Source organism: Papio anubis, chromosome 4, assembly GCF_008728515.1.
Source record: "Papio anubis isolate 15944 chromosome 4, Panubis1.0, whole genome shotgun sequence".
NCBI classification, from domain to species: Eukaryota; Metazoa; Chordata; class Mammalia; order Primates; family Cercopithecidae; genus Papio; species Papio anubis.
The window spans coordinates 113021971-113046111 of record NC_044979.1 but is presented as its reverse complement, the minus strand read 5'-3'; the positions used below and the strand labels follow the sequence as shown (position 1 = coordinate 113046111).

The 24141-nt window shown below is 42.9% G+C and overlaps 1 protein-coding gene and 2 non-coding genes across 11 annotated transcripts in view; 1 reads left to right on the top strand and 2 right to left on the bottom strand.

Moving 5' to 3' along the window:
- HECW1 (HECT, C2 and WW domain containing E3 ubiquitin protein ligase 1) overlaps window positions 1-24141 on the bottom strand; it is a 456185-nt gene that overhangs the window by 351309 nt on the left and 80735 nt on the right. The gene's annotated exons all lie outside the window — the stretch shown is intronic.
- Window positions 9946-10050, top strand: LOC116274740. Its single transcript, XR_004183521.1, has one exon. It is a non-coding gene; the product is annotated as a U6 spliceosomal RNA (small nuclear RNA).
- Window positions 23647-23708, bottom strand: LOC116274749. The gene has a single exon (XR_004183527.1). It is a non-coding gene; the product is annotated as a U7 small nuclear RNA (small nuclear RNA).

Genomic DNA, 24141 nt, shown 5'->3' with positions numbered 1-24141 from the left:
TAAAAAATTTTATTAGATAAAGGGCTCACTTTTTTCATGTACTTGGTAATAAGTTGCTGTCATTAAAATGTGTGCCTGGCCTAGGGATAGGACCCAAACAGGAGAATGTGATCAGAGAAGGAGCTATTAAAGCGGTGTTGGAAAGCACTCTAATGCTGCCACTATGACCAGACTGTGAGCCGCAGAACCCTTGAGAGCTGGTCCCTCTGGTGCAAGGATGCTTTCAGATTACACTGCAGCCGGGAGCGGTGGCTCACGCCCCTGTAATCCCAGCACTTAAGGAGGCTGAGGTGGGAGGAGCACTTGAGGCCAGGGGTTCAAGGCCAGCCTGGGTAACATGGTGAAACCCCGTCTTTACTAAAAATACAAAAATTAGCCGGGCATGATGGTGGGCGCCTGTAATCCCAACTACTTAGGAGGCTGAAGCAGGAGAATCACTTGAACCTGGGAGGCAGAGGTTACAGTGAGCTGAGATCACATCACTGTACTCCAGCCTGGGGGGAAAGAGTAAAACTCTCAGAATAAATAAATAAATAAATAAATAAATAAATAAATAAATAAAATTACACTGCATTTGCCACACTGCTAAAGGGAAGCAGGATATGGGCTAGTGGAGACCTTTTTCCGTAGGGCTAACACAGCATCTGGGGAACAGTATCAGGCAACATCTTCAGCTTACCATGATCCATGAAAGAGAAAAACTCAATGGTGCTGATGGCTAAGGTGGACGGACTGCCTTCTGCCACAGCAGAAACCTTTAAGGCATTAAAAACCTGCTTCAGCTGGGCGCCGTGGCTCACGCCGGTAATCCCAGCACTTTGGGAGGCTAAGGTGGGTGGATCACGAGGTCAGGAGTTTGAGACCCACCTGGCCAATATGATGAAAGCTCGTCTCTCCTAAAAATACAAAAATTAGCTGGGCATGGTGGCACATACCTGTAGTCTCAGCTACTCAGGAGGCTTGAACCTGGAAGATGAAGGTTGCAGTGAGCCCAGATCACACAACTGCACTCCAGCCTGGGTCACAGAGCAAGACTCCATCTCAATAAAAAAAGAAAAAAAAAAAAAAAGACAAACCTGCTTCATCTCACCAGACTCAGCTTTCATCTTATAAAACAAAGATCATATAAAATGACAGACTCATATGACTTCCTGTTCTGTCTTCTCCCTGACTCAGGGCCAGACACTACTTCCATAAACTGTACAACATCTCTCTGTCATGAGGTCAGACAGTTGGAAGAAACTACAGTGGTCTCTGTCTGCCCCATTCCTCTGCCTGGTCTCTGAACACTGGCCCTATACATCCTTGGAGACACAGCAGTGACCAGAACAAAGCTACAGAGGGAGGCACAGACATGGCAGAGGATGTTGACCTAACTCCTTCAGTATTTGACACACAAATTTGATAAAATATAACAGTATACAGGGACTCTGATTTAAATAATATCAGTTAAGTAGATGTCTTTCAAGATCTTAACAATCAAAGAATATACTTTGTTTTCTAATATACATGGACCATTTACCAAAAATTGATTACACAAGGGCCTCAAAGAAAACCTTGATAAATTATGAAATGCATAAAGAGTGGTGATAACATTTTCTGACTGCAAAGCAACTAGGATAGATATTGTATTAATAATACAAGTTTGAAGTTTAAAAATACCTTAACCATTTGTTAACAATTTAACCTTTGGTTAAAAAGGAATTTTAAATTGCAATTACATACTGCTCAGAAATGAAAGACAATGAGAATGCCACAAAAGGAATACAAATAAAATTATGTGCAATAGTGGAATCCATAGCATTACATAGGATTGCCATCTAGCCAGCACTGGCTGGGTCAGCCATGCTGACCTATGTTAGGACAGGACAACGCTTCTGTGAGGACTGGAAAACAGCATTGCTTTCAGCCTCTCTCAGGACAACCGACCCTTGCAAGGTGCAGCAGCAAAAGGTTTAATGCACAGCAAGGCTCTCCAGGAGTCCCAAGGGCAGTGTGCATTCTGACTAGGCGGTGCCTATATAGTCACTGGTAATTAAATATTGTATAGTTTAGTTGCTATTGTTATAAAACAAGAAGAATGTAAATCAAGAACCTGAGAATTCAATCCTTACATTTCTTAAAATCAGGATAAAAAGAGCAAAGCAAACCCAAGGAGAGCAGGAAGAGGAAGTGAATAAATACTCCAAATGTGTCGGCTACCTTGCACCTGCCTCTTCTGTCCCTCTTTGCTCTTCCTGCCCTGGTCCTGGGAGGCTGAGTGGGAAGAGGCATTCATGAGCTCCCTCACTTGCTGCCTCCCAGTTGGGTTCAGCCAATGTGGAACACACAGAAGACTGGAAGGAGGGAGAAGTGAAGGTCAGAGCATGCCCCGACACAGTCCCCTCACTGTAGGCTGTGAGCTGGCCCCTCTCTGGGGGGTCCTCCTCCTTCTGGGCTAGTGCCCGTGCCCACCTGCGTCTGCTCATGCCTGCCCAGCCACCTTGCCATCTCCTGTGCTCTGCCCATGCCTTGGTCAAAAGTCCTTTTATGAAATGCTCCTTAAACTAGCCACCTTGAGTTCACCATAATTTCCTGATTGGATCCTGACTGACATACCAACAATCACCACCACCACACAGAACAATAAAAACAACAAACAAAACAAAACAAAACAGGGGCAGGGGAAAGTAGCATTGCCATCTAAATTAAGCAGCTATTTTTTGACAAGGATATATAGACGCATATACATAGACACACACATGAAACTCTAGTTTGTCTAGTTTTTTATATCTATTACTCAGAAAAGTTATTTGAATATATATTTGAATGTATTATTTCCTAAGTTCTTTATTATGATATTTATTACTCTAGTCCTTTAGATGGCATTCTTTTATTCTTTAAAAGCTGTTTTCCCTATCAAGGACAGTTATAATCTCCTGTCACATTTCTAATCTTGTTTATTTGCTTTATTTTCTCTAATGTACATGTATGTACATCCACGTATAAAAACAGAAAAAATGTACTTGAAAAAATGAAAAATAACTATAAAAATTAGAGAGAAATATATATGAAAAACTAGAAAAACTATAGAAATACATATGTGTATTTCAATTAGAAAAGAAAAACTAGAAGGAAAAAGCAAGTAAACAATACCAGTAATATAGAAGATTAGAACTGCCACCAGTAGGGAAAACAGCTTTTAAAGAATTAAAATAAAGGTCTCTAAAGGTCTAATATAATAAATTCCAAAATCCTGATGAAATGTTTAATTTCCTGAAAAAATACATACTGATTTGATCACATGGAAACTTTATACCTTTTGTTTTTCTCATTGCAATCATATTCCCATTCTAAGTCCCCAACATGATTTCATCCTAATGCTATAGTTATTTATGATGTGAACTTTTATTAATTATATCATTCTTTTCTCTGATAAAAATATGTATAAAGATTTAAATTTAATTTTAAAAATTCTTGGCTGGGCGTCGTGGCTCACGCCTGTAATCCCAGCACTTTTGGAGGCTGACGCGGGTGGATCACAAGGTCAGGAGACCAAGACCATCCTGGCTAACACGCCACGGTGAAACCCTGTCTCTACTAAAAATACAAAAAATTAGCTGGGCGTGGTGGCAGGCGCCTGTAGTCCCAGCTACTCGGGAGGCTGAGGCAGGAGAATGGCGTGAACCCAGGAGGCGGAGCTTGCAGTGAGCCAAGATCGCGCCACTGCACTGCAGCCTGGGCAACAGAGTGAGACTCCATCTCAAAAAAAAAAAAAAAAAAATTCTTATGATCCTCAGCTCTAAATGTTAAACCACTTCTTCCAGGTTGAGTAATCAATTAGTATTGTTAGAGTTATCACTAGTAGCATACAGTTGATCCAAACAAAATAAGCACATGTCATTTATGATAAAAGTCTCTTATCATGAAATCATCTTTAATGATTTACAAGTCAATAACTCAATCAAGTCAGTCCTGCTTCAGTTTGATGAACATAAAGATCTTGAAAACACCTCACTTGGGGCAAGATTTGTTACCCAGTCCCAGAGTAATGCACTTTCTGGGAAGTATATAAAAAAGACTTACCACTCCTTATCAGGTGATCAATAATTACACCTGCCATTCTTTCACTGAGAAGTACATTGATTAACTCATAAAAGGCAAGAAAATTGACATCTTACTAATTACATTACTCTTTTACTGATATAATATTATAATAAAATGATTTAGGCCGGGCGCGGTGGCTCAAGCCTGTAATCCCAGCACTTTGGGAGGCCGAGATGGGCGGATCACGAGGTCAGGAGATCGAGACCATGCTGGCTAACACGGTGAAACCCCGTCTCTACTAAAAAATACAAAAAATTAGCCGGGCGAGGTGGCGGGCGCCTGTGGTCCCAGCTACTCGGGAGGCTGAGGCGGGAGAATGGCGTGAACCCAGGAGGTGGAGCTTGCAGTGAGCTGAGATCTGGCCACTGCACTCCAGCCTGGGCAACAGAGCGAGACTCCGTCTCAAAAAAAAAAAAAAAAAAAAAAAAATTTATAATAAAATGATTTAATCTTAGCATGCTTTAAATATACTTTTGTCATAATTTTAGAGCTACAGATTTAGTTGTTTTATTTGTGGAAAATATCTACCATATAATATAAATGGCAAAGCCAGTCCTCTTTGTCAAACCAATTAGCCAAATAAGATTTTTTTCAGAAAAATGTATGACTTCATTTTAAAATCCAGATAAATGTGTTAAAGTACATTTTAAAGAATATTAGAAATATGACTGGAAATAAAGTAAAAGATGCAATTTGTAAGAGTACTAAGACATTCTGGTAAGATAAAATAATGAAGACCTAATATATTTATTCATTTTAAAGTAAGTCTTATAAACAAGATAATAAATCATTCTCATTACTTAATTTGCTATAGTGCAATGTAATTTGCAGCTAAAATTACCAGCTACTTAAGAAGAGTGCAGCATAATAGCCGTGGCCTCCCTTCTGTAATTGTGTGCATATGATTTAGTTTTGAGGGACAGTTAAATGAGTCTCATGTATAAATACCAGAAATAATTCCAATAGTCTTGTTAAACATAATTATAACATAATTTATATATTTTAAAAAGTGAAAAGAATATTTTGCTAAAAATTATCAGTCTAGCAGTTAGTATATAATTTTGTTTTGTATTAATAGTAGGAAAAATTATTGAATGTTTTATAAGATGGCCAATGACTAAATAAAGAGCGTATGATCTGATTTGATAAACCAGATTTTGACTACCTTAATTAATAACACAACCCTAATCTGAGAGAGATTGGGTACAAGTTTTATTCATGCATTTCATTTAATAGCCTTGAAAATGTTGATAGTTCAGGAAACATCACAACTGTGTTTACAAGAATCAATAGCAAAAATCTCTTTGAAGAGACTGTTCTCTTAGCTGAGGGATGAGTGCTGAGGACAGGTGTAAAGAAATGCTTACATTTAAATACGGGTAGGGTTTGTTTCCAATATTCAGTCTTTCTTACAGTGCTCTCTTTGCCTTGTTCTCTAGTAAGTCTCCCTTAAGAACTCCTTGCATAGTAGATAGGCAGAGGCAAAGTCATTAAAATGAAACTTGTCATTACTCCACATACCATACATTTGAAGAATTCCGAACATCACAAACACGCAGGACAAAGCATCCCCTCCTAACACCACCCTTTATTCTTAACTGAGCTGTATAAGGCAGAAACAGAAGGGAACCTCAAAGGGTTTATGAAGTCTTGATATATTATTTTGAAAAAGGTTTTCCCTTTGTTCAATATCCTCAAAGTTTTATGCCCTGTGGGTAATGCACAGGCAAAATATGAGGGAGGCAAGGGGGAACGCCCCCTTTTATGAAGGGTTATTATGAACACAGGTTTATTCTAGCAGGTCAATTTTAGAAAAGAATAGATATAAGTTGAGGTTTTGAGTACAGGATTCCATAGAATCTCCATGCTTGAGTGCCCCTTGGAAAGTCTTTTACCCCTGGGAATCATGTCCTCTGGTGGGAGGACACTGTCCCATGAGACTGTGAGTTCCCTGAGGACAGAGATGATCAATCCTAACTCTCCCTGCATCCCCAGCACCCACACAGTGCCCGCACAGAGCATTCACACTTGGACACTTACAGAACCGGTTCATTCATTCACAGAGGAGAAAGGTGATGTGCTGGATGGAACTTAAACAATGGGAACTGCCTGAATAAGCCAAAGCAGTTTTATTTACATAAAATAGTAAAGGTTGGAGTTTTTAATCCTGATATCTAGCCTACCTGCCTCCATACTGATAGATAGGACTAGCTGGATTTCCTAGGCCGATTAAGAATCCCTAAGTCTAACTGGGAAGGTGACCGCATCCACCTTTAAACAGGGCGCTTGCAACTCAGCTCACACCTGACCAATCAGGTAGTAGAGAGAGCTCACTAAAATGCTAATTAGGCAAAACCAGGAGGTAAAGAAATAGCCAATCATCTACCGCCTGAGAGCACAGCGGGACAGACAATGATCAGGATATAAACCCAGGCATTCCAGCCAGCAATGGCTACCTTCTTTGGGTCCCCTCCCTTGGTATGGGAGCTCTGTTTTCACTCTATTAAATTTTGCAACTGTACACTCTTCTGGTCCGTGTTTGTTACCACTTGAGTTGAGCTTTTGCTCGCCGTCCACCACTGCTGTTTGTCCCTGTCGCAGACTTCTACAGGTGTAGAAGTCAGTGGTGTCAGGGTGTCTGGGTATCTGCTGCGCTCCTGATCCAGGGAGGCGCCCATTGCCCGCTCTGGATTGGGCCAAAGGCTTGCCATTGTTCCTGCTCGGCTAAGTGCCCGGGTTTGTCCTAACTGAGCTGAACGCTAGTCGCTAGGTTCCACGGTTCTCTTATGCGACCCATGGCTTTTTTTTTTTTTTTTTTTTTTTTTGAGACGGAGTCTCGCTCTGTCGCCCAGGCTGGAGTGCAGTGGCCGGATCTCAGCTCACTGCAAGCTCCGCCTCCCGGGTTCACGCCATTCTCCTGCCTCAGCCTCCCGAGTAGCTGGGACTACAGGCGCCCGCCACATCGCCCGGCTAGTTTTTTGTATTTTTTTTAGTAGAGACGGGGTTTCACCGTGTTAGCTAGGATGGTCTCGATCTCCTGACCTCGTGATCCGCCCGTCTCGGCCTCCCAAAGTGCTGGGATTACAGGCTTGAGCCACCGCGCCCGGCCCGACGACCCATGGCTTTTAATAGAGCTATAACACTTACCACATGGCCCACGATTCCATTCCTTGGAGTCTGTGAGGCCAAAAACCCCAGGTCAGAGAATACCAGGCTTGCTGCCATCTTGGAAGCGGCCCGCCACCATCTTGGGAGCTCTGAGAGCAAGGACCCCCTGGTAACAATATCTCACACACACACACACACACACACACACACACACACTTCTAATGGACCCTTCTTGAGTCTTCTATCAGTGGTCCAGGCATGCAAAAATCCTGTCTCAGGATGACCTGAGCCCCTCTTAATCATGTTCTACCAGAGCCACCCAGGGCCTCATACTCTGAAAGTTTTCCTATTCTCACCTCATCACAACGCATCTTTTCAATACCTATCGCCACAATAAGTTCTTTTTGGGCAGTGATAATAGACACATCAACTTCTATGAAACACCCCCCCCCCCCCATTAAAAGAGTCCTTGGTCAGCAAGGTCTCCCCATCCAGGCAGTGGGACAGGCTGCAGGGATCCTTCTGTGGGAAGGAAGGCCCTGCTTGCACTCAGACCCCACATATGGCTGGGTACACTCAGGCCTGAAAACTGCTAGTCCCCGGCTCTTGAGTTAAAACCATCAAGAGCAGCTGATTTTAAGTTTCTCTCAACTCTGTCCCCCCTTTGCTTTGGAGAAGAGCCCAAAGTTCGGAGTGGTGGCTGTGTTCCTTTGGTTAAAGTTCCGCTCTGACATACTGAGTACCTCACCTTAAGTAGAGACGCTGTGGGACCGGGCACGGCAGATGACCTCGGGGTGAACGCCAGTGCCCGGCCCGTCTCATGACTTGCTCTATTAATGCTCCCTTCCGTCTTCTGGAATGCCCGCCTCTCGTTTTGTTTCAGCTCCTTCCTGCCGGCATTCAGATATGTCTACTCTTCTCCACATTCCTCTCAATCAAATAACCAGTTTTCTTTTTTCCTTTCCAGCAGACTTGTGGAAAGACATTGATACTCCTGGCTTCGCATCTGTACGTCTCCATCAAATCTTACCCAGTTGTAGCCTGGCTGCAAAATCACTCCCAATTGAAACTTTTTTCACAGAGAAAAAAAATGGGCAAGGAGGCCCCTTCTTACAAATTCTAATGTTTTCAAGACAGGAGAGAGAGAAGCTCCTTTGTAAATTTGACAGTGCTTTACAGAGGAGACAGGAGCCCCCAAGATACCCCTGAGAATTAAAATAATAGTCATTGGCCTGAAAAAAGCAGAGAACCGGATCCAGAGTGAGCGGCTCAGGAAGCAGAGTGATGCCTGGTGCCTGGAGAGTGTCACACGCCCGCAGGCCCTGGCTGAGGACACTTGCCTGCGAGGCGTCATCAGCTCTGGTTCTGATCAGCAGGAGTGACAGGGGACAGGGGAGCGTGGGTCTTCAGGGGGCCAGCGTGCCATATCTGGTCTTGTCTGGAAACCATTCACCACGATGGCAATCATGGGCAAGACTGTGAGGGGCTCAGTGGGTCTGATGCCACTGTTATGCTGGCTTCATAAAACAATTTGGGGCCTCATACCACAGGGCAAGCGGAGCTGGCATGAAAGGCTGCCCACCCCCCACTTCTAACTGCCTCAAATACATAAAAATGCTAAATAAGAGGTAATGCTTTGTGCATATATCCAAGTTCAATATCAAAAGAGGTGCCAGGAATGAAGCAAAATCTAAAAGCCAGGGCAACTTGGCTAAAATGGAAGCCAGAGGTAGGCACAGGTATTTCGGAGACAGACCCGGGCCTCAGTCTCCAGGAGTGTGTGGCTTCTGATGCTCTTGCAGGGAGATGAATCCAGACCCCCGGTTACATGCTGGAAACCAGACACCTCGGAGGGCTGGCTTGTTGCTTCAGTGGAAAGAAACAGCACTGCCGACCAGCCCTAGGAAGCGGTGGCTCCAAAGAGGCCAAGAGGGATAGGAATTGCCTAAGAGGAGCATGTCCTAGACCCAAACCCCCAATGAGAATGAAGCCAGAACTCACACTGTGTGGGTAGTAAAGAGACACACATTACCCTAAACTGCTGAATCCTACGAGGCCCAGAAGAGGTTAATGTGAGCTGTCCCCTGGAGATACTGCCCGACCCAGACCCCGGGGACTCTCAGTGATAGAAAACCGCCAGGAGAGGCAGCAGGTGAAACACCAGGAGACTTTAACCCCAATAACTCAGGATAATAAAACAGCCCAAGAGAACACTTAAAATAAGAATGTCACCTTTCATTGTTTCAAGGTAAAGGAAGATATGGGAGTCATAAGACAGTAACAGGACCCTGCGGGAAAAGACCAAGTTGATTTGCAAAAGAAGCAAAGGAATTCTACAATGAAACGTCTAGCCATTGAAATAGAGAAATCAATAGAAGGTTGAAAGAGCAGACTTCAGAGAATTAGTCTATTGGAGAAAAGATTTGAGAAAATCACTCAGATGTCACACGAAGATCTGGAAAATATGAGGGTTTCAATAATAGGGAAGAGAAATGAAAATGTCCATTATCTATTAAAAGGAGTTCCAAAAACAGAAAAAGAATATGGGAGAGGAGGGATGTTTGAAGGGATGATGGTGAAGTTTCCAGATATAAAGAAATATGGAATTTCTAATTGAGGCAGCACCACAACTCCTAATCTGAATAAATTAAATAAATCTACACATAGGTACAGCTTAGTAAATCTGCAGACCATAAAAAGACAACTACTTTAATTACCAGGAGAAGAAAGATTATCTCAAAAGTAATGTCAGGGTTCATTTCTGCAACACACCTGTCAGAATTGGAACAGTAAGAGAAGATAAGCATGGCTCCCCCATGAGACGACATGCCAAACTGTGAAGCATTCCATGTTTTTTAAAGTACAATAAGCCAGGAATAGAAAGTTATACACCACATGTTCTCATTCATACCTAGAAACTAAAAATGTTGATCTCATAGAGGTTAAAAGTAGAGCAGAGGATACTAGAAGCCGACAAGGGAATGGGGAGGGAAGGATAGGGAGAGGTATGTTAAAGGACATAAAATTTCAGCTAGACAAGAGGGATCAGTTCTAGGTTCTATAGCATGGTAAGATGACTACAGTTAACAGTAATATATTATATAGTTTCAAATAGCTATTAAATAGAAGGAGGGTATTGAATGTTTCCAAGACAAAGAAATGATGAATGTTTGAGACAGCAAATATGCTAATTACCTTGATTGCATCACTATCCACCACTTTGTGCACCATGAATATGTACAATATTGTTTGTCAATTTAAAAATAGAATTTTAGGCGGGGCACAGTGGCTCACGCCTGTAATCCCAGCACTTTGGGGGCCGAGGCGGGCGGATCACTTGAGGTCAAGAGTTCGAGACTAGCTTGGCCTACGAGGTGAAACCCTGTCTCTACTAAAAATACAAAAATTAGCCGGGCATGGTGGCATGCTCCTGTAATCCCAGCTACTCTGTAGGCTGAGGCAGGATAATTGCTTGAACCTGGGAGGCGGAGGTTGCAGTGAGCTGAGATCGCACCACTGGACTCCAGCCTGGGTGACAGAGCGAGACTCTGTCTCAAAAATAAAAAAATAAAATTTTAAAAAGTAATGGAAATTAGACAAAAGCACCTTTTTACAAAGCAGCAAAGGACTTCGGAAGATAATGCAATAATATATTCAAAGTGCCACATGAAAATACAACAGCTATCCTAGAATTATATATTTAGCAAGTCTGTCTTTCAAGAATAAGGGTTAACTCAGCTATAACAAAGACCGAGAGAGTTTTTCATTCTAAATAGCTTAAAGATTATTTCAGCAGGCTGGGCGCGGTGGCTCACGCCTGTAATCCCAGCACTTAGGGAGGCCGAGATGGGTGGATCACGAGGTCAGGAGATCGAGACCATCCTGGCTAACACGGTGAAACCCCGTCTCTACTAAAAATATAAAAAACTAGCCGGGCGAGGTGGCGGGCGCCTGTAGTCCCAGCTACTCGGGAGGGAGGCTAAGGCAGGAGAATGGCATAAACCTGGGAGGCGGAGCTTGCAGTGAGCTGAGATCCGGCCACTGCACTCCAGCCTGGGTGACAGAGTGAGACTCTGCCTGAAAAAAAAAAAAAAAAAAAAAAAAAGATTATTTCAGCGCAAAGAATACTGAATCTAGAAGTGAGTTGGATTTAAGAAACCATCTGAAGAGATGAAACTGGCAAACACTTTGATTCACTTAAATATGAACTGAGTGTAAAAATAATGATAAATGACCAGACCTAGAAGTTTACAAAAAGAAGGAAATAAAAGCAGCCCCAAGTATGGGAGGTGGGGGAGGGAAGCTGGGCATTGTAAGTCTTTTGTGGTGTTAGAGTACAATACAGAGATTAATGAGCTTCAGTGTTCATAAAGTTAATTATGCCTCTTAAAAAATGAAAGTTAACCACTAAAGAATTGAAGTAGAACACATTACTTCCAAGTCAGTGGGGGACTGAGGGGAGGAAAGAAAGCTATAAAACAAAACGTATTTGATCCAATGGAGAGGAGAAGAGACAAAAAATAAAAGACCAAAAAAAAAAAAAAAAAAGCATGGTAGACCTTTTTGGCCAACGCTTATCTTCACACTCCATTTCCCTGTCCTCTCCCCTGTCTTCCTAACCCCTTGATTTACAGAATGACAGAGCCTCCCGGAAGATCCTCTTGACTCCGTGGCAGATCGGCTGCTGTGTTCCTGGTGTCTGTTCCCAGAGCTCTCAGAACTCCATCATCAGAACCCTTAAAATGCTCCCTTGTGAGTGCACATGGTGGAGGCTCATCTAAAAGTATTAATTCATGTGTTTCCTCTGTACATTAATTTGCTCTCCAGTTCCAAAAGATGGGTTTTCTCCCCTAGTCCAATGCAAAGAGGAAACAAAGAGGAGAAAGAGAGCCACAGCCTGAGCGCCAGATGATGTCTGCTTATGGAGAATTTTAGTGTCCAGGGGGAAGAAGTGGCAGGGGAGAGAGGGTGTCCTGGATGGGGAGGGATAACACATACCTTCTCCTTGGAGGGCTACAGGAAAGGCTGGAAGGAAGATGGTGCCCAGCTGTGCTCAGTGTAGGAGGCCCCCAGCCCCCTGCACTGTGGACCACAAATCATCCAATAGCCCTGGGCACTTATAACTCCCCCGTCATCTTGCCCTGAAATGAGAGTAAGGGACCTGAAGACCTTGGGTAGGGGTAGGACAGAAGGGACCTTGTCCACTGACCAGGATGGAACTGAGGAGAACCGATTATAAATTTTCTGAACAGCTGAAGCACCTGTGGTCACAAGACCACTGCACATGGCCAGGCATGCTGTGGAGTGTACAACCTGCACGACATTCTTACTGCAGACACAGTGAGCTTTGTTTTAACTGCCAATGTTGGGACAAAGACTCTCCTTGACCAGACTCTATTCAGAGTTCTCAAGCAGGCCTTGACCTTGGCCTAGAAGAACTACAACTTGCAGCGCAGGTGATTTCATCCACCCCGCTACAGGAAAAGTCTTGAATAAACACCAGCATAGTTCCTATCAGTTCCAGGCTGTGTTCCTAGGATGACAATTCCAGCCCCCTTAAAATGCCTGCCTGAGGAAACTCAATGCTGCCAAAAGAATTTATTGTTTGTTTGGGAGGCCGAGGCAGGCAGATCACAAGGTCAGGAGTTTGAGACCAGCCTGGCCAACATAGTGAAACCCAGTCTCTACTAAAAATACAAAAAATTAGCTGGGCATGGTGGCAGGCGCCTGTAATTCCAGCTACTTGGGAGGCTGAGGCAGGAGAATCTCTTGAATCCAGGAAGTGAAGGTTGCAGTGAGCCAAGATTGCACCACTGCACTCCAGCCTGAGCGACAGTGCGAGACTCCGTCTCAAAAAAAAAAAAAAAATTTACTGTTTGTTTCAGACAACACCTGATGATAGGCCTCTGAGCTCACTTTTCTTAGAACATTTACTTTAGAAAGCTTGCAATTATATATTCTTTCTGTGCCCCTTTGAGATAGAAACCTTCTACCACCCAGAAATGTCCTCTCAAGTATGTGGGAGTCATCTCTTCGAAATGCAAACATTCAGTAAGATAGCTCTCTTGTCTCCCAGTTCCTGAGGGAGAGTAAGATCCTAACTTCTTTGTGGGGCCTTGATCCAGTTGGCGAAACTATGTCCTGTCCTAAAGATAGAGACTTTTGTTTCTTCTCCAGGTAAGTGTCAATTAACAAACCCAGATGGCCTAAACCCATAGACTATCCCCTTACCTTCCTTTAGTCCCTTTCCTTTAGCACATACCACCTTTGTCTCAGGGGAGCTAAGCTGAGGTTTCACTGAGGTCTCTTCCTTACTGCAGTAGTACTGACTAGAATCTGTCTGGTCTTCTTAACTAGTGTCCAGCTTTGTGTTTCTTTGACAATTCCAAGCTGGGGCCAAAAGTTCCATGAGGTCATGCCTGTCTTGTGTAATTGGCCACCAGCAGAGTCAAGGTGCTCAGTAGATATTCACATAATGGATAAATGAACATAAGATATTTTTTTCACTTAATTTGCATTATGATAGTGAGTTGCATCCTTTAACTGCCATCTTGCAAAAAATACAGTGCTGGACAAATGAATGCACCAAGAAAATGACTTAGGGTTTCTTGAACAAACTCTACCGCCAACTAATCATGGAGTGATTTCACTGCCATGGGTTTATTTTGTTTATTCAACAACCTTTACATCAGTCATGTAAAATGGTCTTCAGTTTCAAGCTTTCTTTTGAAATTTCCTCAGGATAAGAATGAACTAACACAATGATGGAGCAACAAAATTAGCTGCGTTGACACCTACTGTTGAAGAAGGCAAAAATATTTATTTATTATGGTGCTGAGGTATAAGATCTCTAACCATAATCTGGCAAGAACTGCAGGAATTATTGATATCTTGAGCTAAATGTCACAATCAGCATTCTTGCTAAGCAACAATTCATTTGTTATTACAAGTTCAAAATAAATTATTCAGGTAAGACAAAGACAGTCCATTTATAATTCAATTTGTGCTTTTTTCAGCAATATACATCTAAACATAGTGAATACAAGACATTACATAATAGCAAGAATTGTCAGCTATTAAATACATATAATTTAAGAAAGTGGGGTATAGAACTGCAAAAGGATTATAACATTAAAATACAATAATACTTGTGATATGTTACTGATGACAATATACAATTACCCATTAAAAAGTGATGTGGCTTGGCCGGGAGTGGTGGCTAATGCCTGTAATCCCAGCACTTTGGGAGGCTGAGGCGGGTGGATCATTTGAGGTCAGGGGTTCAAGACCACCCTGGCCAATATGGCGAAACCCCATCTCTACTAAAAATACAAAAATTAGCCAGGTGTGGTGGCGGGCACCTGTAATCTGTAATCCCAGCTATTTAGGAGGCTGAGGCAGGAGAATCGCTTGAACCCGGAAGGCAGAGGTTGCAGTGAGCCAAGATTGTGCCACTGCACTCCAGCCTGGAGGACAGAGTGAGACTCTGTTTCCAAAAAAAAAGAAAAGGAAAGGAGAAAAATTTTATGTTTATAATCTTATAATAATTAGTATGCATATGAATGTGGAAAAGAATATGGAAAAGGAAGGATATTTTTCTTTTTGGTCCTGTAATTATTGTCATTATTGATGTCATGGTTTTAGTGCCCAAAACCTGCACACACAATTTTTTGATGAGAGAGAGATCCTATAAAGTACAGAACTTGACCAAAACAAATGAGAAACCTGTTGGGACAGGACAGTGTGCATTGTGCAGACTCTAGCACAAGACTCTGTGCTCAAATTCTGGCTCTGCCACTGACTAGCTAGGTATCCTTCAGCAAGTTAGTCAACTTCCGTAGACCTTGGCTTTCCCATCTACTTGTATTTCATAGGGTTACTCTGAGGATTAAATGAGTAAGTGCTTAAAACAGTATCTGGAGCATCATGAGTAGTTCAGTGTTGGCTAAGTATTATTTTTATTATTATCAAGTAACCTGTTTACATAGAAGGCTCCTTGTTATGAATGTTTCTTAAGCTCTCACAGATAAAATGTACTTTGATTCTACCCCAGGGTCATAAATCATACTCATTTCACATGAACCATTATTTTAGTCAGTCCTTTATCTATATTTGAACATTTAGGCATTTTTCTTTTTGCTTTTATATTCTAATTTTTTTTTGTTTTTGAGACGGAGTCTTGCTCTGTCGCCCAGGCTGGAGTGTAGTGGTGTGATCTCGGTTCACTGCAAACTCCACCTGGGTTCACGCCATTCTCCTGCCTCAGCCTCCAGAGTAGCTGGGACTACAGGCGCCCGCCACCATGCCCGGCTAATTTTTTGTAGTTTGTTTAGTAGAGACAGGTTTCACTGTGTTAGCTAGGATGGTCTCAATCTCCTGACCTTGTGATCCACCCACCTCGGCCTGCCAAAGTGCTGGGATTACAGGCGTGAGCCACCACGCCTGGCCAATGTCCCAATGTTAATGAAATCTTCAAGCATATAATTTTTTCATTTAGTTGTAAGAATTCAGCGTAGATATTTCTCTCCACACAAGACCATTCTCTGGACATAAGTCATTGCAAGACAAATTCTCTGACCAAGATTCCCTAGTCTAGACTTTAGGAGAATTGCTGATTTTCTTTGGTGACTTTGTGCAGGAAAAAGACTTGGAAAGTGGAATTGTGAAGAAAACCTCAGCTTTACCACTGGTGTACCTTAAGTCACAAATCTACCATGGGGAATGTAAAGATGAATTAACACTGGCTGTTCCATTACTGTTTTTCTTATCATAATTACCCTAAAAATATTATGGGTTTACAGAAAAGCCCCGTGGCATCCCATCGAGTGGGGATTCTCAATTTGACTTCTGGGCATCCTTCCTCCTTTTGTGTTAACACAGCATGCTTCCCCATGAACACACACAGAGGTAATTCTCTGTACATCCTGCCTCTACAGGCTCGTGGACTTCCACAGCCTCAACTCTAGAAGAAAGACTCAGAAATCTGCATTTCTAGCATTTCCAGCTTCCAAATCCCCTTCTCTGGAGCTCTGTGATTGGGACTGCCTCTTTCATTGGAGTGTCCTCTAATTCACCATGCCCAGAGAGCAGGAGGGACTCGGGCAGGCCAGTCAAGGGACATTTTGATGAAAAGGAACATCAAGGGCCAGTGTGTGATGGATTTGAGTCCACCCTAGAGCAAGTCTGTTACTTTCTGTCCATGGTCTTCAAGCTAGATAACACACACACACTTCCCCTATCACAAATGTCCTTCTACCATGTTTCAAAATAACAGAGGTATATCTTCGCCACTGTGAATCTTACATAGACTCTGGAAATAAAAACCTTCTGGAAAATGAAGAAAGGGTTAATGAGATCATGTCCTTGTGAAGCTTCCTTCCGTCGAGGCACTTTGGTAAGGTTTCCATCTTGCTGGCTTTGTAACTATTTTTGTTTAGGGTAAAGCATGGAAACAGAGTCAGAGGTGAGCATGCTGGGCCATGTTGCTATGTTTGATAATAAGACTTACTACCCAACAGGGAGGCAGAAGTGGTAATAAGTTTTTAAGACCCTGTTTCTTCTATTTCCCAGCTGAAGCCAAATTCCTCCTGCATACTGGCCATAAGAGCAGAGCAATGAGCCCAGGACAAAACATTGGCAGCAGAAGAGCTTTATTTCATTAGACAAGAGAACATGGCAAAGCTCTGTGTCTCACCTGTGTATTTATCTTAGAAGGCAACCTCAGAAGTGGGATGGCCATCTCAGCACACACATTAACACAAAGGGTTTGAATCTAAAAAATTGGAAGGTAGGATTTCCCAACAGAGAAGAAATCTGACTTGGTTGCTGGATTTGCTGAAGAGGACTGGCTTTGCAGATTTTGTTAAAAGGTGACCATTTTACTAATTGAGTGACATGAATGAACCAAAATTTGCCATTCTCAAGTTTTTGACAAAAGTATTTTAAAAGAAGATTTAAAAATACTGCATCATATTACAAAGGTGTACTAACTGAACAATATTTCAATCTTACTTTTTCTAACAGTATTAATCAATTATAGAAGGTATCTGTAATAAAATAGGTATAATTAATGTCATTTAGGAAAGCCTTTTTTTGGTAGATGTTCCAGAAACTGAGACAATGACTTTAATTTGGGCCAATGAAATCTATTTGAAAGTTAGCTGGTTTCTAGTACCTTTAAAAAATAAAGGAGAACCTAATCAAATTGTCAGATAATAGGACCTAAAAAATAATTTTTTTGTGATTTTTGGCATGAGCCCTGGAAGGAGTTATAAAAATTGAGTGACGCTTAGTGACTTCCTCCATTCCTATGTACTTATTCACAGATTATTACCATAACCATGGCCCTAAATACAAACAGAATTGAATCTTAAAATTGCCCTAACTACTTACAACAGTGAAATTAAAAAACAACCACAACAACAAACCAAACATATATATATAGAATTGATGCCAAAACTGTCTCATTTTAACAGGAAATAGCCCGCAGTCGTGGGTACTGGAACACCAGAGAAATAAAAGCCCCTTCCTACTCAGTAAGAGATACATTTCGGATAAAATTCTATATTTTTTCTACTAAAAATGCATAACATGTGCAATCAACTGTGTACGAATCACAACTGTAAAATATATTAATCTAGATATTTCTCATATATAAAAACTCTATGTTTACAAAGAATTAAAAAAATCTAATTCTCACTATGTACTTATTTTTGTTGACAGGACATATGACATAGTGATGAGGAAGACTTCCTGTCAGAGGGATATACTGTATTAGGATAAAATGCAGTGGGGTTGGTGAAATAGAAATGTAAGTTCCAGGGGGAAAAGAATAATGTAAATATTCAACTGTTAATGAAAAGCTTTACATGTATTTTATAAACGGATCATGGAAACTCTCAAAGTCTATAATATTCAGATTTCATAGTACATCCTGTCTCTTCGGGCTCATGGACTTCCACAGCCTCAACTCTAGAAGAAACTGATCATGGAAACTCTCAAAGTCTATAATATTCAGATAGCCATTCTTACACAGATAACTTTATTGTAAAATGTCGATATTTAAGTAAATACAGATAATATACTTTGATACTGATTAGACTTATGAAACACATTTTTTAAACGTCAACATTAAAAGTGCAAAACTCGTGAGTTGAAGGGAGAGCTAAAGACAGGCAGGCAAACTGTAATCATAAGAGACCAGGCGTGCAAAAGGGAAGCACAGAGGCTGTTCCCTGAGCAGGAGCTCTCAGCTTGCCTGGAGAAAACCGTGGAGAGAGACAGTGGGCAATGAGGGTCTGGAGGGTTCTCCGTGTGGAGGCAGGATATTTTGACTCTCTTATATTGGATTTGAGGTCATTCCAGGCTTTGGAACTGGGAAGGGAAATGGTTTAGCTTAGCATTATTGAACAAATACAAGGTAGGAGGCAGGCTCTGAGAGCCTTCAGAGGAACAATAGATAGCTAGCTCTTGATGAGAACGCTGGAGAGGGTGCTTCCTACTTCACCAGTTCTCCAGGGAGAAGAACACGGCCAGCCCAAAGGGGTCTCAGGAGGACTGCGGGTGTGTGAGGATGTGTGTGTGCACGTGAGTGTGGAGTGTGTGTGAGAGAGTGTGCAAATCTATAGTATGTGTGAGAGTGTGGAGTGTGTGAGAGTGTGCAAATCTGTATTGTGTGTGAGAGTGTGGGGTGTGTAAATGTGTGTGTGGTGTGTGTGAGTGTGGGGGGTGTGTGTGAGATTGTGGGGTGTGTAACTATGGTGTGTGAATGAGTGTGTATGACTGTGGGGTGTGTATGGTGTGTGTGGTATGTGACTGTAGCTGAAGGGTGTGTGTAGGAATGGGAGTGTGGTGTGAGTGTGGGAATGTGAGTGTGGTGTGGTGTGTGACTATGGTGTGTGAGTGTAGGAGAGTGTGTGGGGTGTGAAACTCTGGTGGAGTGTGTTAAAGGTAGAGTAGGTATGTAGATGAGTATAGGTGTATGAGAGAGTACAAGTGTGTGACTGGTGTATACAGGATGTGGCATGCCTGAGTGTAGGTGTATGACTATGATAGGTGTATGTAGGGTGTGTGTGTGTGTGACAGAGTATAGGGTGAGTGTGCGAATATGTGTGGTAAGTGTGTGGGGTGTGTGAGGTGGGTGTGTGAGAGGCTGTGGGATGTGTGACTATGGTGGGTGTGTATATAGGGTGAGTATGCAAATGTGTGTGGTGTGTAACAGTGATGGTGTGGCAGGTGTGTGTGAGTGTGTAGGTGGGTTAATGCTTCAGAGACACATGGGATGTCACGACTATGGTGGGTGAGTATGTATGGGGTGAGTGTGCGGATGTGTGTGGTGTGTGTGAATGCCAGGGTGTAGCTGTGTGTGTGTAGAGAGAGAGTGTAGAATTATGTCCATGACTATAGTGGAGTATGTAGAATTGAATGTGTGAATGTGTGTGGTTGTGTGTGAGAGTGTGGGGTGTGTGACTATGGTGGGTGGGTGTGTGTGTGTGTGTAGGGTGTTGGAGTGTGTGCGTTGAGGGTCGAGATGACTTAAGGGCAATGGCAGGAAAGACATGGGTTGTCATTGCTCAAGACTGAACGGGGCAGCCACAGCTGACAGAATCAGGGACCCAGTGCCGGCTCCAGGGTCCTGTGAACCGGCGCCTCCACCGAGAACCCTGTGCTGGGTTTAATGCTCTGCTGTCGCCATCCTGAAATCCTTAATAATTTTTGCACAACCTGTCCCGCATTTTCCTTTGTCATTGGGGCCACGGTTATGTTGCCAGTCCTGGAAGCGGTCTCCCTTCGTCAGAGGCCCCCACCTGCCCAGCATACTGACATCCCCTTCACCTTACCGCTCCTCTCCCAGTGGGCAGAGTCCTGCTGATCCTTGTCTTACCATGTGCCACACCTGTTCTTCATGCAGCAGTGCCTGATACAGATTTAGGGGCTCAGAAAATGGAGAAATCATTCAGGGCTGGGGGAGCTATAGAAGTTTATTTAGCAGAGGCAGCGATTGCTCTGTGCCAAGAGGCAGGTCCACACCCTACTCCTTCCAGGCCGCTGTGCGGTCGTAGGCATCACCTCCACTTCCGGGGACTGCTCAGCAGAGAGGCTGAAAATCAATACCTCTCCCAGTGGCAGGAAGGCGTTCCTAGAACCATGGAACCTTTCTCGGTTGCATGGAGTCATCATCTGGGAGCGTTGTTTCCTCTGTGGCGAGGTGTGTGAAGGTGGGTGGGGGGATTTCGCTCCCTCTTCCATGAATAGGTAACTTCCTATCCTTGGTAGAATTCTGACCCCACCATGCCCCAAAAAGAAGAGATTTTCCTTTTTCTTTTTTGTTCATCACATCTCCTAATTTTCTTTTTTTTTTTTTTTTTGGGATGGAGTCTGGCTCTGTCACCCAGGCTGGGTGCGGTGGCGGATCTCAGGCTCACTTTCTGAAATCCGCCTCTGGGTTTAAGCCATTCCTCCTGCCCTCAGCCTCCCGAGTAGCTGGGACTACAGAGGCATCCTCCCACCTCCACCCGGCCTAGTTTTTTGTATTTTTTAAAGTAGAGACAGGGTTTCACCATGTTAAGCGGATGGTCCTCGATCTTCTGACCTCGTGATCCGCCCGTCTCGGCCTCCCAAAGTGCTGGGATTACAGGCTTGAGCCACCGCGCCCGGCCTATCTTTCCTAATTTTCTTGAGTGTACACAAAACAAGAACTATTTTTTTTTCCTCCATAAGTTCTCCTTTGGATTACATCACACTAGAGAAAGGTGCCCTGGGACCAGGGATGGGGACTTTTGTGTTCCAGTTAATAGGCGTTTTTTCCTTTCTTTAAGAATTTAATTTATTGGACAATATGAATGAGTTTGAGAGATATGTGCCTGTCCTTTAGCTCACCGATCTCCTACAACCATCGGTGCTTTTATGAAATGAATATGATGCACACACTACCATGTATATACTTAAAAATGACTCAAGGGCAGGGGGAAAATAAAACTCAATTTAAAACATAGTTCAATTTTTTTTTCTCACTTTCTGATGTACATGAATGTAAAATATTACAAATTCTCCTTCATATGAGTTTTAAAACTACCATAGATTTAAATTTAATAAATAAAGTATGTAATGTAACTTCAAACTTAATTAAAAACTTGCCGAGCTGACTTCGTAGCCGTGCATACTGTGGAAGAAACTATCAAAACGCACTCCTAGCGCCTCTCCCTGGAGCCCGGCCCATCTCCCACTCAGGGCAGAAGTGTGCAGAGAGAGCGGCCCACTGCACTTCTTCTGAGGGCGTTAAATCAATGAGGCAGGAGATTCATGCATATGCAGTTACCCTCTGAGAGCCGAGACCTGTGGCAAACTACCCTGGACTCGAATGCTGAATGAGATCATCATAGAGGTGTTGGCTGTTTGTCATCAAAGCAGGGTTCACTTATGCAAAACTGAACAATCGAATGCAACAAACCCTAGACACCGATTAAAATAGTTGTCTTAAAAACAATAAGACCTATTTGGGTTCAGATAAAATCAGGTAAAGATAGAGGCAGTGCCTACTTTTTAAAATTAAAATACCTGCAAAATACTAAACTCTTTAGAATACCAAAATATCAAAATCCCATAATGTATCAAAATTAAGAAACAAACACATATCTCCTAACAGTTTTGGAGAGGAAGAAGAATAATCATTTGCCGATAGGAGGGATTTCACCCGCTATAGCACACTGATGGTAAGATAAGAATAATACAAAGTGGTTGCAGGAGATGTGGAAAATTCCAGGCGGCAGTTTCACATGACTAGCAAAAGGACACTTGAAATAGCTGCAGAAGCTGTGAGCTTATAAAATCCTGAAAAATCAGGGTGTGGACCAAGTTGGCTAAGACCGACTGGACCCAACGTGGTGCCAGATTTGGCCTGGGTTTCTCCTAGAACCTCATTATATGCTCATTAACATCCTCAATCACACACCCACCACCTCGTGACAGTTCTGGGAATACCTATATTTGGTGTAAAAACGGGTGGCACCACAGTTCTGAGAAATTTCTACCTTCTTCCAGGAATTTTCATGAATATTCCACCCCTTGGTTAAAGAAACCCATAAAGGTAGCAGCTCAAATCCACGGGGCAAACTCACTCTTTAGTATGCCTGCACTTCCTTTTTTTGAGTATGTACTTTTTGTTTTGCAAATAAATCTCCCAACTTTCATGATATTTGGATTCATCCTCAAGTTCCTTCTCACAATTGGTGTCAAAAGTCTGGACATCGGCTTGAGTCCAGGTCCTACCGGTATCTGGGGATGACCCCAGCCCACCAGTATCAATGGTGCCAGCCTAAGATGGAAGTGATGATGCCCGTGGGCTCTGCTTTCTGGGGCAGTAACATAAGAAGTATGGCTACCAAGCGGGGAGGGCTAGTGGTTGTTCAAGTTACCAGGCAGATCTGCTGCCCTGTGGTTGTGTGGGCAACTTCCTGAGGCAGCTAGCCTTGCCCAGGGCCTGGCCCCCAGGGGATGCCTTTGTGTGTGGATGGAAGTTGAGAGCTCCTTTAGGAAGCCTGACAAGGTGACACAGGGCTTCCCAGACTGTGTGACCTCACATACAGTGCAGTGCACAGCCCTGTGAAGTTTATATTCCCCTTTTAAGACTGAAGCCCCAGTAACGAACACCATACCATTAACACTTCTTTCTTTTTCTTGGGAAATAAATAGAATTAGCAATATGTGACAGTTATCTATTGCTATTAAGTCATTCTTAGGATCTGGGAATCCTGCTATGTAAAAAGTAAATCACACTTGTGGCAGTAAGTAAGGGGAACACAATGATTGCCAAAGTCTTGGGAAAAAAAAAAATCTCCCTCATTAAAAAATAGTCCTTCAGAGAAACCTTCATTGGGCCTGCCTCAGATGAGGTAGCAGGGTGCTGAATGCTGGTTGCCACAGCACAGTTATTTTGGCTCAAGGAAGGTAATAAAAGGTGAAGAGTGGCCGGGCGCAGTGGCTCATGCCTGTAACCCCAGCACTTTGGGAGGCCAAGAAGGGCGGATTACCTGAGGTCAGGAGTTTGAGACCAGACTGACCAATGTGGTGAAACCCTGTCTCTACTAAAAATACAAAAACTAGCCCGGCTGGTGGCAGGTGCCTGTAATCCCAGCTACTTGGGAGGCTGAGGCAGGAGAATTGCTTGAACCCGGGAGGCAGAGGGTGCAGTGAGCTGAGATCGTGCCATTGCACTTCAGCCTGGGCGACAGAGTGAGAAAGGGTGAAGAGCATCCCCTTCCCCTTCTGTTGAAGTATTTGCCTGGTTGAAACCACAGAGCTTGGCCATCTTAAAGGATTTCAGGTAAAGGTCAGGGCAGTGACTAGCCAAGAAAAGAAGGTCCTTGTCTCTGATTTGAGCAAGATTTTGCAGAAAAGAAGGGTCCAGGGAGCACACACACAGGTTTATGATTTTTCTTTCTTTTTTAGGGTAAGGGTGGCTTTCTAGTAAAGACCGGAAAACCTGCTAGACAAATTCTCAAATAGCTGTAATACTAGCTTTATGGTTTTTCATGCACTGCATCTGAACTGATCAGAGAATGAATGAGAATCCCAGATTTTTAAGGAAGAGAAGATCTCACTTTAGTTCAGCATTTAAAAAAATGCCTACTAAGATTAAGATTTAGTGATTAAATGCTGACTAAATACAGAAATTACCATGGTCTTATAAACCAAAAAATAGAATTCCAAGTCCCTCAACTGACTGAACAGATCCTCCTCTTGGCCAAGAGGACCCAAAGAAACCTGAAAAACCAGTTCAGGCCATACGGGACATGCCCCATGATACCCTCCTCCCTTTGGAGTTCAGGCAAAACTGACCAGCATTAACATTAAAATAGAGATCCCAAGACTGACAGAACAGACTCTTTGTAACTCTTTGTAATAAGTTACCAAATTCCAAACATGTTTGCATAGCATCACATAACACAT